The sequence below is a fragment of the Amphibalanus amphitrite genome, unplaced genomic scaffold (genome assembly GCF_019059575.1).
Source record: "Amphibalanus amphitrite isolate SeventyFive unplaced genomic scaffold, NRLGWU_Aamphi_draft 000186F_arrow, whole genome shotgun sequence".
Lineage (NCBI taxonomy): Eukaryota > Metazoa > Arthropoda > Thecostraca > Balanomorpha > Balanidae > Amphibalanus > Amphibalanus amphitrite.
The window spans coordinates 754020-768528 of NW_024881681.1; the positions used below are offsets into that span (position 1 = coordinate 754020).

General features: G+C 51.2%; 1 protein-coding gene across 1 annotated transcript in view; it reads right to left on the reverse strand.

Annotated features, from left to right (window-relative positions):
* Positions 1-11903, reverse strand: part of LOC122384331 (retinitis pigmentosa 1-like 1 protein) — a 34577-nt gene extending 22674 nt beyond the window's left edge. The window contains exon 1 of the mRNA XM_043371653.1: positions 11603-11903. The gene's annotated coding sequence lies outside the window, so the exon portion shown is untranslated. The remainder of the gene's footprint in view (positions 1-11602) is intronic.
* Between the last annotated feature and the right edge of the window lie 2606 nt (positions 11904-14509).

Genomic DNA, 14509 nt, shown 5'->3' on the forward strand with positions numbered 1-14509 from the left:
CCGGCTCAGGCGGGCGCCAGTGGCTCTTGAGAGGCGCCAGCGATCTCTGATTGATGGGGCGACTATGATCTTTAGACTGTGTTGAATGCACCATTGGGCATGGATGGGGCCACTGTTGCCTTCAGCAGGGCGCCGGACGCTCTAGAGTCTAGAGGGGAGCCTTGAGCTTGGGTGGGGCGACTGTAGTCTCAAGGGGCGTTGTCTCGGATGGGGCGAATATGATTTTCAGAGGGGCGCCGGATGCGAAGAGCGCCATTGGTTTCAGAGGGTTGCCATCGATCTTAAGATGGGGCAGCTGTGATCTCCGTTTAGATGGGCGCCAGTGACTTTTGAGGGGCGCCAGCGACCTCGGATGAGGACGACTGTGATCTTCAGAAGCGCACCGAACGCTCTGGAGGGGCGTCATTGGGCTTGAATGGGGCGACTTCAGTCTCAAGGGGGGGGGGGGCGCTAGTGGCTCTCTTGATGGCGCTATTGATCTTGGATAGGGCGACTGTGATCTTGAGAAGAATGCAGGTGCTTTAGAGGGGCGCCAGTGGTTTCAGAGGGCGCCATCGATCTTGGATGGGGCTGAATGGGGCAACTGTGAACTTAAGAGAGTCGCCATCAACCTTTAATGGGGCGACTGTTCCGTTCAGGTGGATGCCAGCGGCTCTTCAGGGGCGCCATCGACCCTGGGTGTTCGGAATATTCTGGTTTCCGGAGGGGCGCCTTTCGGCCTTCAACATTGGGGGGCTCAGGTCCTATTTGGGGGTGCCCTGGAGGACATAGGGGTGTCCAGGCACCCCCGAAGAGATCTTGAGTTCGATTCCTGCCTGCACATCACTTTTTAATTTATGTTCCCTCTGTAAAACAGCATCAGCCTAGTCGGCGCTAATTGGGGCGCCATCTGGGCGGCTGGGCGGAAAGGGGGGCCATGGCCCCCATGGCTCCCCCCTGAATACGCCACTGGCCAGACGTTCCGATTTCAGGGTGCCTTCGTCAGTGACAATATTGATATACTATTACATTGATAAATTAATAAAAATCTTTTACACTTTCAACCCTCGCCGGCACAGTCCCATTTTTGCGTCCTTCGGCGGCACAAGGAGGTGTGGGTTGGTACGACCCCCCCTCGCGTTTCGCCCCTAATTGAGATAGAGCCTCGCGGAAAAACCATCGTATAGGTCGTCATGAGACGAAGCCAACAGTATCCGATTTTAAGGTCACATGTCAAATGGTGACTTCTGAAGTCAGGTCAATGACTCCAACGTCGGGTAAAACGGGACCTGCTAGAACGTCGTAAAGTGTGGCTGCTATAGAGTTTTTCGGGGTGCTGAGGCCAGTTTTACCGACAGGAAAATAGCCGCCTGCCGGATTTTTTTCTTTTTTGCTCAAGACCGCTTCACATACGTAAATGTGATGGGCACGTAAGCGGATAGGGCTTTACCGTTTACGCTCCGAATGTGAAGCGATCTTATGCAAAAAAAAAAAAAATCCGGCAGGCGGCCATTTTTCTGTTGGTAAAACTGGCCTCTGATCATGATTATCATGCTAGTTTTGATCACAGATGATGTCTTCATGCATTTAGGCCAGGTCGGGTCAGGTCAGGTCAGGTCAACCAGTAGGGGTCCTGCCGGGCATTCGTAGTACGTGTCAACCACCTCTGAAAGCTTCGAAACATGTTACGGGGGCACCAAAACTAACTACTTCGTAAATGTTTAAATGGCTGCTAAATTCGAATTTAGCTAAAAAAGCTAGCCTAGAAACATGTAAAACTCGAAAAAGTAAGCCGAGGTCATCAAAGGTCAATGACCTGACCTGACCTTCAGGTGAACTTGACACCCACCCTAATGCATGGGAGCAACGTCATATCAAATGTTTGAACGCTTGAAACCACAAAAAGACTGCAAATGCGCGGCTAATGCAAGCCGACATATAGCTACGCCAAATAATGATTCCGGCCAAACATGGTCTCGAAAAGTAGGTCACAGGTCAAATGTCATTTGGGCCAGGGTCATGAAATTTCAAGGGTAGGTGTAAAATTAATTAACGCGAGGGTACTGAACGTTTCGTCGCAATCAGCCAATTTTTGCGTGAGTTACCTATTTGTGAAAAACCTGGGGGGGGGGGGTGCATCAGCTGCAGGCCGGCGAGGGTCAAAGTAAACATGACCCTGACACGATAAAGACGCAATTGTTTTATGTGTGGACACATCAAAAATCAATTGAGGGGATTGCATGCTCATTAAATGGCATGTTTCACCCTCGCCTGGCCAGGGCCTTTTTATAACGCGGACGGCCGGGGGAAGGGAGGGAGGGGGTGTACGATTCCCTTCCCAGGCGATTGACTATTATGGCACTCAGACATACTAAACTAAGATGGTAGGTCGACCCGTAGCCCGTAGGAAGACTTGCCCCTGTGGAAATTTAGTGACCCTAGGTCGATATTAAACCTCGCCGGCCAAGGGAGGGGGAGGGGATGCCACCCTCCCCCTCCCCCCCACCGCCACAGGGTTCGTTCCCGATAGTCCGGAACACGCCAGCGATACAGAGCTGAAACTTAACATAGGTACCCGACATTTAATTCAAGCCCAATTTTGTGAGACCAACTACATTTTCAGGTCAGGTTCATAGGTTACTGACCTATGACGCCATAAGTAAAACATCTGGACGGTCCTAAAATGTCGCAACAACGCAACGTCCTCAGTGCCAGAGGCGCTTTCACAAAGGGATGAACGCTATAGGACCTAGCATCCTTCAGAGGTCTCAAAGCTTGTATCTCGGATTTTTCCTGGGTCATGTGAGGTCAGATCGGTCACGTGACCTCAGCATTAAAAGTCATTGGGGGAAAATGAAAACTGTTATCTTGGCGCCGGGGCTGATCTAAAACTACATATATCAATCGCATGGAATCACGATTTCATGCACTCCGACAAGGTCCGCTGTATCTCTTTCGCAATATATTAACTGCATGACGTCATTTATAACGTCACTAAGTTCATACGAGTTTTTTGAAAATAACCTCTGATCAGCTTGAGTTAGAGATTCGGGAAAGCCACCACTGCACTGGACTCGGAAAGACCTGCCAAATCAAATGATGGACATGTGTTAACCCGCGCACCGACGGGGGTCTGCGCCAACTTCGCACCGACGGGGGGGGGGGGGGGCGGATGACCGCCCCCCCTGAGATCTCGAGAACGAAGCAAGATAGCGACAAGCGGTAAACGGCATCGGATACGCACGGCCAAGATCTACAATTTTTACAAAGGTCATTTTCAGGTCAGGTCAAAGATGACGTCACAGGGGTCGAAAAAGTCAAAATGGCGGCGCTAGATATGGAGAGAGTTTTTCTCTAATAACTTTCCAATTAATCAAGATAGGAACAAACTAAGGGCATCATCGTGATCCTCTCGTCAATCCGCATCGAATGGTATATATGTTGACCTCGAAAGGTCAAGGTCAAAGGTTGACCTCAGGTCACGTGACCTCGAGGTCATCATGTATATCATTCGATGCGTCTTGATGAGCTGAACACAATGAGACCATCCACGCGTCTGTATCTTGTTCCTGTACGGAGTTATTGGCCAAAAACCTTTGGTGACCTTTGATGACGTCACATGACCTCACAGCTGCCCAACAGCGAAACAGACCTCAAGGTAGTGAAGGTTGATCGTATATGAAGTCATGTATGGTATATGGGGCCATTCCGACCCGTTTTAGTGGTAAAAACAGGGAGTTGATTTTCCCCCCATTGACTTAAAATGGGGAGGTCGCGAAATTGACCTGACCTTAGGTCACCGATATCAAAATTCCGAGATATACAAATTGTAGCTACTAATGACCTAATAATATCCTGCGACTTTCAAAGGCCTCCGACATCTACTGTAGCTCTGGCACGGTGACAAAGTTGCAAAAAAGTGACTTGAGGTTAGGTCATTCAAAGTGACCTAGTGACCTGACCTTAAAAGGTAGGAGGTTCAAACTTGCACACCATGTGTAAAATTGATGAGGTTATAGTCATACCAAATTTCGCGGCGCTACGCGCCGCGGTTTTCCCGCTATTCGTGAAAAACCTCAGGGGGGCGGATATCCGCCCCCCGTCGGTGCGAGGGTTAAGACCTCCTTCAAACAACTTAGTGACCTGAGTGGCTCTGATCTGACCTTGACCCGAGGTCAACACTTAAAGTTGACCTCACCCAAACAAAAAGTAACCGTTCGACACGCCTGAGCATGACAAACATGATGGTGCCAAAATCGCGGCTCTGTGACCATTCTTGGCGAAGGTGTTTTCCAAAAACCGAACCCGTAACTTGGGGCACTTGACCTGACCTCACAGTCAGGTCTAAAAAAACTGGTTGTTTGACCATGCTGACATAATGGATTCTATGCATCCTACAACGTGTGCTTACATGTTAAAACCCGACACCTGACTAAGAAGTTAAATCACGCTGTAAAAGCGGGTTAACCCGCGCCCCAGTGGAGGCGGGGGGCTATTCATAGCCCCCTCCCGTTTTTCTCCAATAACGTCTAAACCACTTGACGTATCAACACCAAACTTTTTGCACCTTTGGATGCATCATTTTGACACCTTGTGTCAAAATATGAACTTTGTAGCTTCTATAAGTTGGCCGGAAATGACGTCAGAGTGACGTCATGTTTGGCCGATTTCGACGCAAAACATTGAACCACGGCAATCGCTCAGTTTTTAAGCTAGATCCAATTTCTTTGCATGAAAGTACTCAGAATAGACTGCGCTATCAAACTGTTATCTCGGATTTTCAGAAATGTGAAAATTTTGAAAAGTATAAATATTAAAATTCATACGTTATTATTCATCTTTTTTCAAAAAGTTTTTAACTTTTCGAGAAAAAAACGGAATAGGTACCTATATGTGATAGAACACATGCTCATGACTTAGCCTAGCAAGTTTTAGCCAGATATCTTCAAAAATGGCCAAGTTATACATTACGCATTATAGCAACAATTCTACGATTATAAATTTTTCAAATCAATTTTTAAGTACGTATTTGACATCGTACACCAATATAAATAGCACCGTTGTGTTCCTGAGTTCAAACTGCATCCGATAGACACTTTTTTGTTAAAAATTTAACATTAAACTTTGACCTTTTTGACCTGAACGTTGTCTGACCTAAGCTAAATTTAACTCACAATTACCTCGAATGACATAACCGACATCGAAATCGAAATCTACGGCCTAAATGGACCATAAAACATGTGTCACGTGACCGACTGATGACAAAGATCTCCGTGACCTGTGATGACCTGACCCGGACCTGAAAATCAAGGAACGAGTTTCGTATCTTCAGGGTATCTAGAGCATCTGCTCACGAGTGTGTAAACCAGAAATGAGCATCTGCTCACGAGTGTGTAAACCAGAAATGAGCCCGATCTGACTTGTACCTAAGACGGCGGTCAGAGCCCATAAGGTGAACAAGCCATTTATCGATAATTTTTACTTTGACCTGACCTGTGACGTCATTGGTGACCTTGAGGCCAATTAAATTAGGTTTCGTTCGACAGTTTTTCCGGAGCTATCAGACGCCGTTTGAATTTTGACGATCAGCCCAGTAGTTTCGGAGTTAGTTTCAGTGGGGCGCGTTATACGCAGACCCCAGTGGGGCGCGGTTTAATAAGGAGGCAGTCGGTGCTAGATGGTTGTGCACTCCTCCCCCTCTGTGGTTCTCTGTTCTCGGTACGTACCCTGGCGGTGCAGGCGTCGGTGCATGCCGTTGGCGGGGCGGGTGCAGCTGTGGCCGCTGTCGTGGCCGCGGTGGTTGCCGCGGTGGTGGTGGTGAGCAGGTTCAAGCCGACGCAGCGCATGTTGGTGCACGTCGCGGACTGGCAGTCGGTGGCAGCCACGCACAGGCCACCCAGAGAGTTCTGGGTGGCGGCGCAGCTGCCCAGCACGCAGAACGTGGAGGCGCACTCGGACGGGCTGTCGCACGGGACCCCGTTCCGCTTTAGAATGGGTGTCGCGGCTGCACAGGTTCCCCCCACGCAGCTGTTGGACATACACTGAATGGAGACCAGGCACGGCTCACCAGCGCCGCGCCGGGTGACGCACTGGTTGCCGCTGGTGGTGGACGTGCAGTACTGGGTCATCACGCTGCAGCCGTCAGTGGAGAAGGGCGTCGTGCACTGGTCGGAGACGCAGCGCTGGTTCCGGCACGTGTTGGACATACACTCGATGTCTCGCTGGCACGTAGCGCTGTTGCTGCGCTTTTCCATGCACATGTTGCCGCGGGGAGCCGGGCTGCAGAACTGGGACGGCAGACAGCGGGTCGACATGTACGGCTGCGGACACTCGTCCCTGACACAGAACCCGCGCTCACAGACGTTCCAAATGCACTGCTGTGAAGAGGAGCAGCGCGCTCCTTCCGCCTTCTTGTCCACGCACATGTTGCCGCGCTCTCCCGGAGAGCAGTACTGCGTGGGCATGCAGTCGATGGACGTGTCGACCGCGGGACACTCATCCTGCTTGCACCTTTTGTTGCGGCACGTGCCCGAGAGGCACTGGACCGGGTCGGTGCAGGTGGAGTCGACCGGTTTCTTTTCCGTGCAGATGTTTCCCGTGGACGAGGTGGTGCAGTACTGGTTCCGGTTACACCCGAGCGAAGAGAGCGGCTGCGGGCACTGGGTCTGGGTCCTGCTGTCCGGGCTCTGCTGCTGGCAGCGGAAGCCGCGGGAGGTCAGCACACACTGCTGTCCCAGCGGACAGTCGGAGCGTCCCTCCGAGGTCACGGAACACTCCTCCCGCCTGCCACAGACGCCGTCCCGACACACTCCGCTGAGACACTGGAACCCGGTGGTGCACGGGACGCCGTCCGCACTCTGGGGAACGCACCTGGTACCTCCCGAAGCTCCATTGCTGCACACTTGTCCCAGAGGACATCCGGACGTGAAGAGCGGCAGCGGACACTGGCGCTGCACGAAGGTGACGACTGGCGGACTGGCGACGCCGACGGGTGAAGAGAATCTCACAACACCCGGCGTATTGCTGAGGCTGGACAAAGGGTTACTGACGCTGTTGGTTCCGGCGTTGGCCAGCGCGGAAAGGCCGGAGAGAATTTCCTCGAACAGGAAGCGGGCGCGCCGGCTGGGCCCGGGCCGTTTCGATTCGCTCTGAGTATTTTCTGGTTCAGCGGCACACCGCACAGAAACTATCACGACCGCAAAGAGGATGACGTAGGATAGCTTCATATTGGTATATCTTCAAACAGATTCAGATTGAAGAAGAGGTGACCAAATAGAACAAAAATGATCATATAGATAATGGATGGAGCTCTGAAAAGCTGCAGCAACTGCAGCTATCTCAGGGACATCATGAAAATTTCACAATAGAAAGGAATAGTATAATACTGGATAGAAGCAGATGTACAAGAGGATTTACAAGATGTAGGCTAGGATTCTAAAGAACTCTGCCGCTGCTCTCCTTGCTCTCTCTTCCTCCGCCACCGGGCGAAACCCCGCTAGGTCAGACACTTATAGCTGAACCATGTGCGCCCATCAAGCCGAGTCGCGTACTTAAAAACCTGACCGGGTCTCCGCTTATATATCAGCCGCCACGGACTGGGACCCTCGCCAGTCTGCGAAACCAGCTCGGCCACATGTCGAGGCAGTTACGTCACAGGCGGCAGTCCAGAGAGGAATCTGTGCCGTACGTGAGATGGGTTAAGAGGTTGCGGGGCACGCCGCACGCGCCAGTCAGTCCGGTTCATTCGGTGGCTGGTTCCGGGTGAAGTACCATGTCCTGAGGGCAACCGGGACTCTCACGCTGTTTGAAGTGGCTAGAGAGCAACCGTGCCGCGTGCCAATTGTCTGGTGATCAAAGCCGGATATGTCTGGATCAGGAGGCAAGGAACTAGCCTATAGACAAAACCTCCTCTCGATGGCTTCCGACTCTGCAATGGACATAGGATAGTTTATGTATGTGTATGCGTTTGTGTGTGTGTATGTATGTATGATCTGAATATTAAGATGGAGCGGTAGCGAGGCTCAGGGCAAGCTGTATGCTGTGTAGAGAGGCCAGTTCAGCAGAGGCCGCCAGAGCGTAAACGCGAGTTGTGCGGTCCGTTTGCGTTGACGTGGTCGAGTGACTTGTATGGGCAGTGGCATTGGACTTGGCGGCGGCGAAGAAAACCGTGGGGCAAGAGAAGTTGCAGCGCGCCTTATTACTAAAAGACACTGTTGCATAAATGAAAACATGTTATTTGTGAAACAGCAAAGGGTTTATTGGACTGCAATTAAATGTTTCGTCTTTTCTATATTTTTCCGGTGAGAATAAAACGAAACCGTAGGTGCGATTGCCCCAAATGCTCCCTAGGACACATCGGTTAGTAACTATAATGGACGCATGCTATAGGACGTTTGGTGTTCACAACGCAAATACCTACCCCAACGATGGGAATCGACAATCGTTGCTAGCTCAAACGACAGCTAAGCAAAATCTGCATTCCCTTCTCTAAGACCTCGCCTCGCCTTTAACCTTCCTTATCGTCGCACGGCCTTCCTTAACGTCGCACGATCACCGCCATCCTGAGTTCACAGATGTGGGCACAGTTACACGTATCATATCTTTAGCGACGTGGCCAACGTTCACTGGCATCGATAATGATTTAAAGATGATTTCGGTCTGAGTCATCCTAAAGTTGGATCACTGTCATGGTCCTGGATTAGATCAGGATCATGTTCCCTTGCAGGATCAAAAGTCGATGTGACGGTTAATGTGGTGCAGCGATAATGACATAAGCACCTAGCACTTCCGAACATTGATGTGAATGTGAACTGTGAAGCCATAATCGCCTCGCTGTATGTGGAAAGCTTGTGAAGTTAAGCCATACGTACATAGTGTAGGGGAGAGAGGTCATATTGCGCCATGTTCTTAAATGCGCCACACCTTCCTCCTGTCCAAAATTCGATTCGAATGAATGCTCGAATGTGTGCATTTACTTCACCACCAATAACTCGCTCTTATTCCGGTCCACGGGGGCAGGTGAGGTGTCTCAGCTTTCTCGCAGATCATTTTTTGTGATTTCCTCTATTTTCTTACGCGAAACAGTCTATTTCGACCTTTGCTAGTGTCATGGTTTATCTTAGAGATAGTGATTCAACTAATAATCATTGTCAATTGCTCGTTTAATGGTAGTTTTGTAAGTTTATCACCACCGTGGCTTCGCTGTCCTCGCCATATTTGAAGCTCATGAAAAATGTGTTCCATTCGTAATTGCGCCCACCCTATTTGCGCCCTATTCTTCAACCCAGAGAAACAGCATCTGGTGGTTGGGACACATTTCATTGAACACTTTGATTATTAGAGCGCTCACCTTACCATTACCTTAGCCTTCACAGCATAAATGGTTAACGGGCTGACACGTTCAAATAGGCTACTTAGTTAGGTGGCAAACCGTTGTTTTTAATAGGGCGCTTTTACATGAGAGGCATGGGCGCTTTTTGATGGGGTAGTCCGTAAATGCGCCCTTTGCAGGTGTGTCGGAAAACTTTTCTCTTGTTAATTTTTATGGGTATGATACAAATTAGGAGTTGTAATTTGATGCCAAAATAACTGAGGTACAATTTGAGATATCATCAAGCATGACAGCTGGTCAACTTTAGCCGCAATAGGCCGATATCCTTAAGGTGGCGCAATATGACCTCTCTCCCCTACATACATACATGCCAAGTTGGTTACCTTCTCTTTACCTAATTTGATTTGCAGCAGTAATTTCTTCCGATCGTCTTATTGGAATGACCAGCTTTGTCAGGTAAGAGTGGCTGTTGAAGCGGTTGACACGACGATGGGAAGTGTTACTAACTTATTAGAGTTGTTTCTCATATCTTTCTACGCATAAACACATGCTCCGCAAGCTCAACGCCAACCATTTTTATTTTTTGTGGGTAGATTCTTTTAGTTTGTTGAGACAATCTTAGAAGTTGATGAGACTTGTTGAGACTGGCCGGCGGGGTTAGCTCCAGAAGGAGCACACCCTTCCGGGGCGAAAGCTTAAAGGTAGTGTGCCACCTTTGAAAGATTTCCCATTTTATTTTTCCTAGGATAAGAAGCTTCTGTTTTTACCTAATATCGCAAAAAAAATCAAAAATGGGCGTGGAATAGTGCCTTTTTCGCCTAAAAGTTTATCGGTTTTTAGATATGTATAACAACTGTAGTGGGCTCACCTGCAAACAGGCGTCGGCAACAATCGCGAATGCGGCGCACATGTGACAATAAGCAAAGGTCATTATAGTGTTACGACCATACGACGTACGGGAATGAGTTATCAGCTGTCTAATCGTAGACAACACAATGTCGAGCCTTAAACTGTAAGCCTGTATTGGTATTGTTTCTTTTATTTGGCTGTCGAACATTATTTATGGTTTGAAATATGATTTTATGTAAAATAATTGATATGAAAAAGCCGTCTCATAAGTTATGACCCCATTTCACCACACGCAAGTGGCAGAAATGACAATGATCAGCTGACGCATTTTTCTTGGCCGAAGTCAGAGCGCGCAGCCCGACGCACCACCACCGCACCACAAAGTATGAGCAAAAGCCGCGCCCAAAGCCAGGGCCCCGGTAACGTGAGGTAGCCGAGTCGGGGCAGCGTGCGCTGACCCAAGCCGGGGCCGCAGCTTTGGGCGCGGTCTACCGCATCCCCGCGGGCAGCCCCGGGCTATCACATGACACCGGGAGGACGCGCGGCTCCGGCTTGGGTCAGCGCACGCTGCCCTGACTCGGCTACCTCACGTTACCGGGGCCCTGGCTTTGGGCGCGGTCTACCGCACTACCTAACAGGCGTGTTCGAAACCGCAGGAGCTGATGATGAACGGGTTTATCGAAACTTGATTGGATGAGCATATCGGTAATAGCGATTTCAGTGTGTGCATTTATTGTTCATAGTGGTGTGAAATGTGGTTGGGGTACGACCGACAACCCGTCGGGGCGAATTTCGCACTGGGGTACTCAAAATTTGAAGAATTTAAGACGTTTCCATGAGTTTTGAAGGTATGGATAAGTTCTAAAAATCCGGTTCTCCTTATCTGGGCCATTAACTCCATACGGTCCAGGAAAGCTGGCACACTACCTTTAAGTGGCGGGCTGGCCTGTTTCACCGGATACCATGACATCCCAGTGGTAGGTACGGACCCAGTCACTGCAGCACACCAGTCGGTGCTCCAGGTTAGTTACTATAATGGACGCATGCTATAGGACGTTTGGTGTTCACAACGCAAGCACCGACTGGTGTGCTGCAGTGACTGGGTAGTGGGTCCGTACCTACCACTGGGATGTCATGGTATCCGGTGAAACAGGCCAGCCCGCCACTTGCTTTCGCCCCGGAAGGGTGTGCTCTTTCTGGAGCTAACCCCACCGGCCTGTCTGGCGGAATGGATACCAGCTCGGCCAGGGAAATTTGATCACAAAATCGGCAATTAATCATTAAGCAGTTCATTACGTAAGTGATCGTAAAACTTTTTTGAAACAGGCAAACATCGTGTTACGCGCATCAACCATGCAGCTCATGAGCACCGGATGACATAACTAACATTTAAATCGATTAGCTGCATGTCGATACTGAGAGGCCAGGGCGGTCACGTCTTACCTGTACTGCGACCTCCGAGCAGTTCCGCTCAGTTCCGCCCAGTTCCACCTGGCTCCACTAAGCTCCGCCCGGCCCCACTGAGCTCCGATCGGCTCCAGTCCGCTCCACTAGGTATCCCTGTCACCGTCTACCTGAAACCACCGCCTCCCGGCCTGCCCAGACACACACGGTGACCTCGGCCACGACCCACGCGGCCGGTCACGCCTCCGCGCGGCACTCGCTCTCTGGCCGAGTCGCTCTCGGAGGCTCCTCTCGTCCCTGGGCGGCGCCGACGGAGGGTCCACGCGGCGTCAGACGCACCACTGGGCGACACGGGGCCACTGTGACTGGCGGCGGGCGGGCGGCTCGCGCGCGACGTGACACAGTCCAGACTCTTGTCTGACGCCCGTGCAGACCAAGACCGGCGCCGGTCCGCCCCGTCCCGCCCCGTCCCGTCCGTCCCCACTGTCACGATACACTGTATGAATTCTTACGTTACTTCGTCCTGCCATTCACTCATTTGAAGTCCGTTTATTGGCGTTTAGCCAGAAGTCTTAGCTTATGACAGATATTCCAATTAAGCTCTTTAATGAAAAAGGCCTTAATTTTATGAAATGAAATGGAGGAATTATCATAGGTAGTTGAGCTAAATAAAAGTCGAAAACGCCACGAACATGAGTTACTCGGCAGTGTAAACGCATATTCTGATGATATATCTAGGTATCTGCGATTGTGCGGTAGTCCCAATGCATATTTTCCTTTCCAGTATGTGTGTGATTTCCTTTTAAATGTATCTTTCTTTAGGAAGCTCGAATATCTATGTCCATCAATATATGTCAAATCTACTGGCCTCGCCACTGACTAGGTAAGAGACCGGTTTGGCAGACGGATATGTTACGGCAACTGGTGGCTACTCAATGCAACGAACAGCGTAGTAATACTGCTAATCCTCCGTACTAAATGCCTAGGTAAGCAATAATCGTGCTTTATTGCCTTTCACTCGTGCCCAGGATAATGGGAATTCATGTCACAACAAATAAGACTGCTCGGACTGCTAGACTGTTGCGAAACTTCATGGGTGAAATCCGGTCAGCCGTTAACTTTCTGCACATGCCATTGAACATCACAAGTTCCGTGCGGTGTTGAGTTCCTGGTCGTTTGCTGTTGCAGTGAGGACGGTCCTCCACGCTGTACCACTTCGGCAGCCATCCGTGTGAGCCCTGCCTGACTGACTGTCTGTCTGCGCTGAGCCCTGTCTGCACAGACCGGTCGTGGTGGGCGGGGCGTTACCCGTTTCAGAAACCAGAGCAGGGCTTAGACACCGCGTAGAGCCAGTCTGCATGCATTTCAATAATGTAACGCATCAGGTCAAAGGTCAACGGGTACATGGACGTCCGACATGTGAATGATGCATTGACCTGTTTTGACGAAGAATGTCTTAGGTTTACTAGCGTTGCAGTAAGTTATGGATTGTTGGCGGTTAGGTAGGTAGGTATATCAGTTGAAATCATACAGCATTGAATTCAATTCAATGAAGAAGCACGATAAACATTGGCGTCTGTCGAGCTGATCACGATAGCTATGATGGCTTGAAGTCCTAGTTCCGGCGGAATTTTGTGTTTCCGTCGGGTCTAAGACGCAACACTCTTGACTCCTCACATCACTGTTTCCTTGACCAGTGGTCAGCGTGGTTTCCCGTCCAGCTGCTGGCTCCTGACGTCGGAAAGTCCCACGCAGCAGAGAACTGAGTGGTAGGTGCGTACCATCATGTCCTTTCCGGAACATCGCCACCACGAGGCGCAGCTTGCCACATCCTCTGCGGGACGCCCCGTGTCCAGATAGTGGCATCCGCTGCCGGTGGGCGGCGTGGGATATCAGGCTGCTGGCCGCGGCCAGTCGGGGCCAGTGTGGCTGTGTCGCAGGTCGCCGCCGCCATGGCCGTCCGTTCTCCGTCTCTGCGCTGTGTGCTGCTCGGCTGGACACTGGCCGTCCAGCTGTTGACGCTGCACTGCTCCCGAGTGTCCGGCAGCGACCTCAGTCCCGAGGAGGCCGGCCTCACCAACCTGGAGTTGCGCAGCGACTACTCCATGAGGGAGGTGCTGGATGTTGTGGCCGAGATGCTCCATACCGGCGTCCGAGACATCACGGCACACACGCACGCCGAGGTGCTGTCTCGACTGGATAGGGTGCAGAGCTCGCTGGACGCGGTGGCAGGACTCGCCGCGCGTCTGGAGGCCATGGAGAGCCTGGTGAACGGCCTGCGAGAGTCCCCTGCAGCCGCCTCAGCCTGCCAGGAGAGCCTGCAGGAGACCCTGTCCCCAATATCCGACCGTCAGGACAGCCTGCAGACGTCTCTCTCAGATGTTATCGCCAGGCAGGAGGCCCTCCAAAGAGCCGTCACTGACCTCTCCGAAGGCCAAAAGTCAGCTCAACGGACACTGCAAGTTCTCGAGAGGCAGCAGAATAACATGACTGACGAACTGACGACACTATCGGGACAGCTGAAGGTCTTCTCCGAGCAGCCGCCGCAAGGCGTCGAGTACCTGCTGGACATTGTTCCCACGCGACAGGAGGTGCAGCAGAGTCTCGCCTCGCAGTGCAGACAGGATCCCAATCTGTCGGGCGTCCTGACCTCCCTTTCACAGACCCAGCAGGCGCTGATCGAGACTGTCTCCGAGCAGGGTGTGCGGCTGCAGGGCCTGGCCGATTCACTGGCCATCCTCTCTGACCACCAAAGGGACGTTCAAGTTGCGCTAACCGGCCTTCCATCCAGGAAGTATCTTCAGGAGAACATAGCCTCGCTCGCCAGCAAGAGGGACCGGATGGAGCCGCTGGAGCAGCTGGTCACCGGTCAGGAGAAGGCCCTTCAGGAGCTGTCAGCTCACTCTGGACGACTGAGCGACGTCCAGGAATCCTTGGCAGCCATCA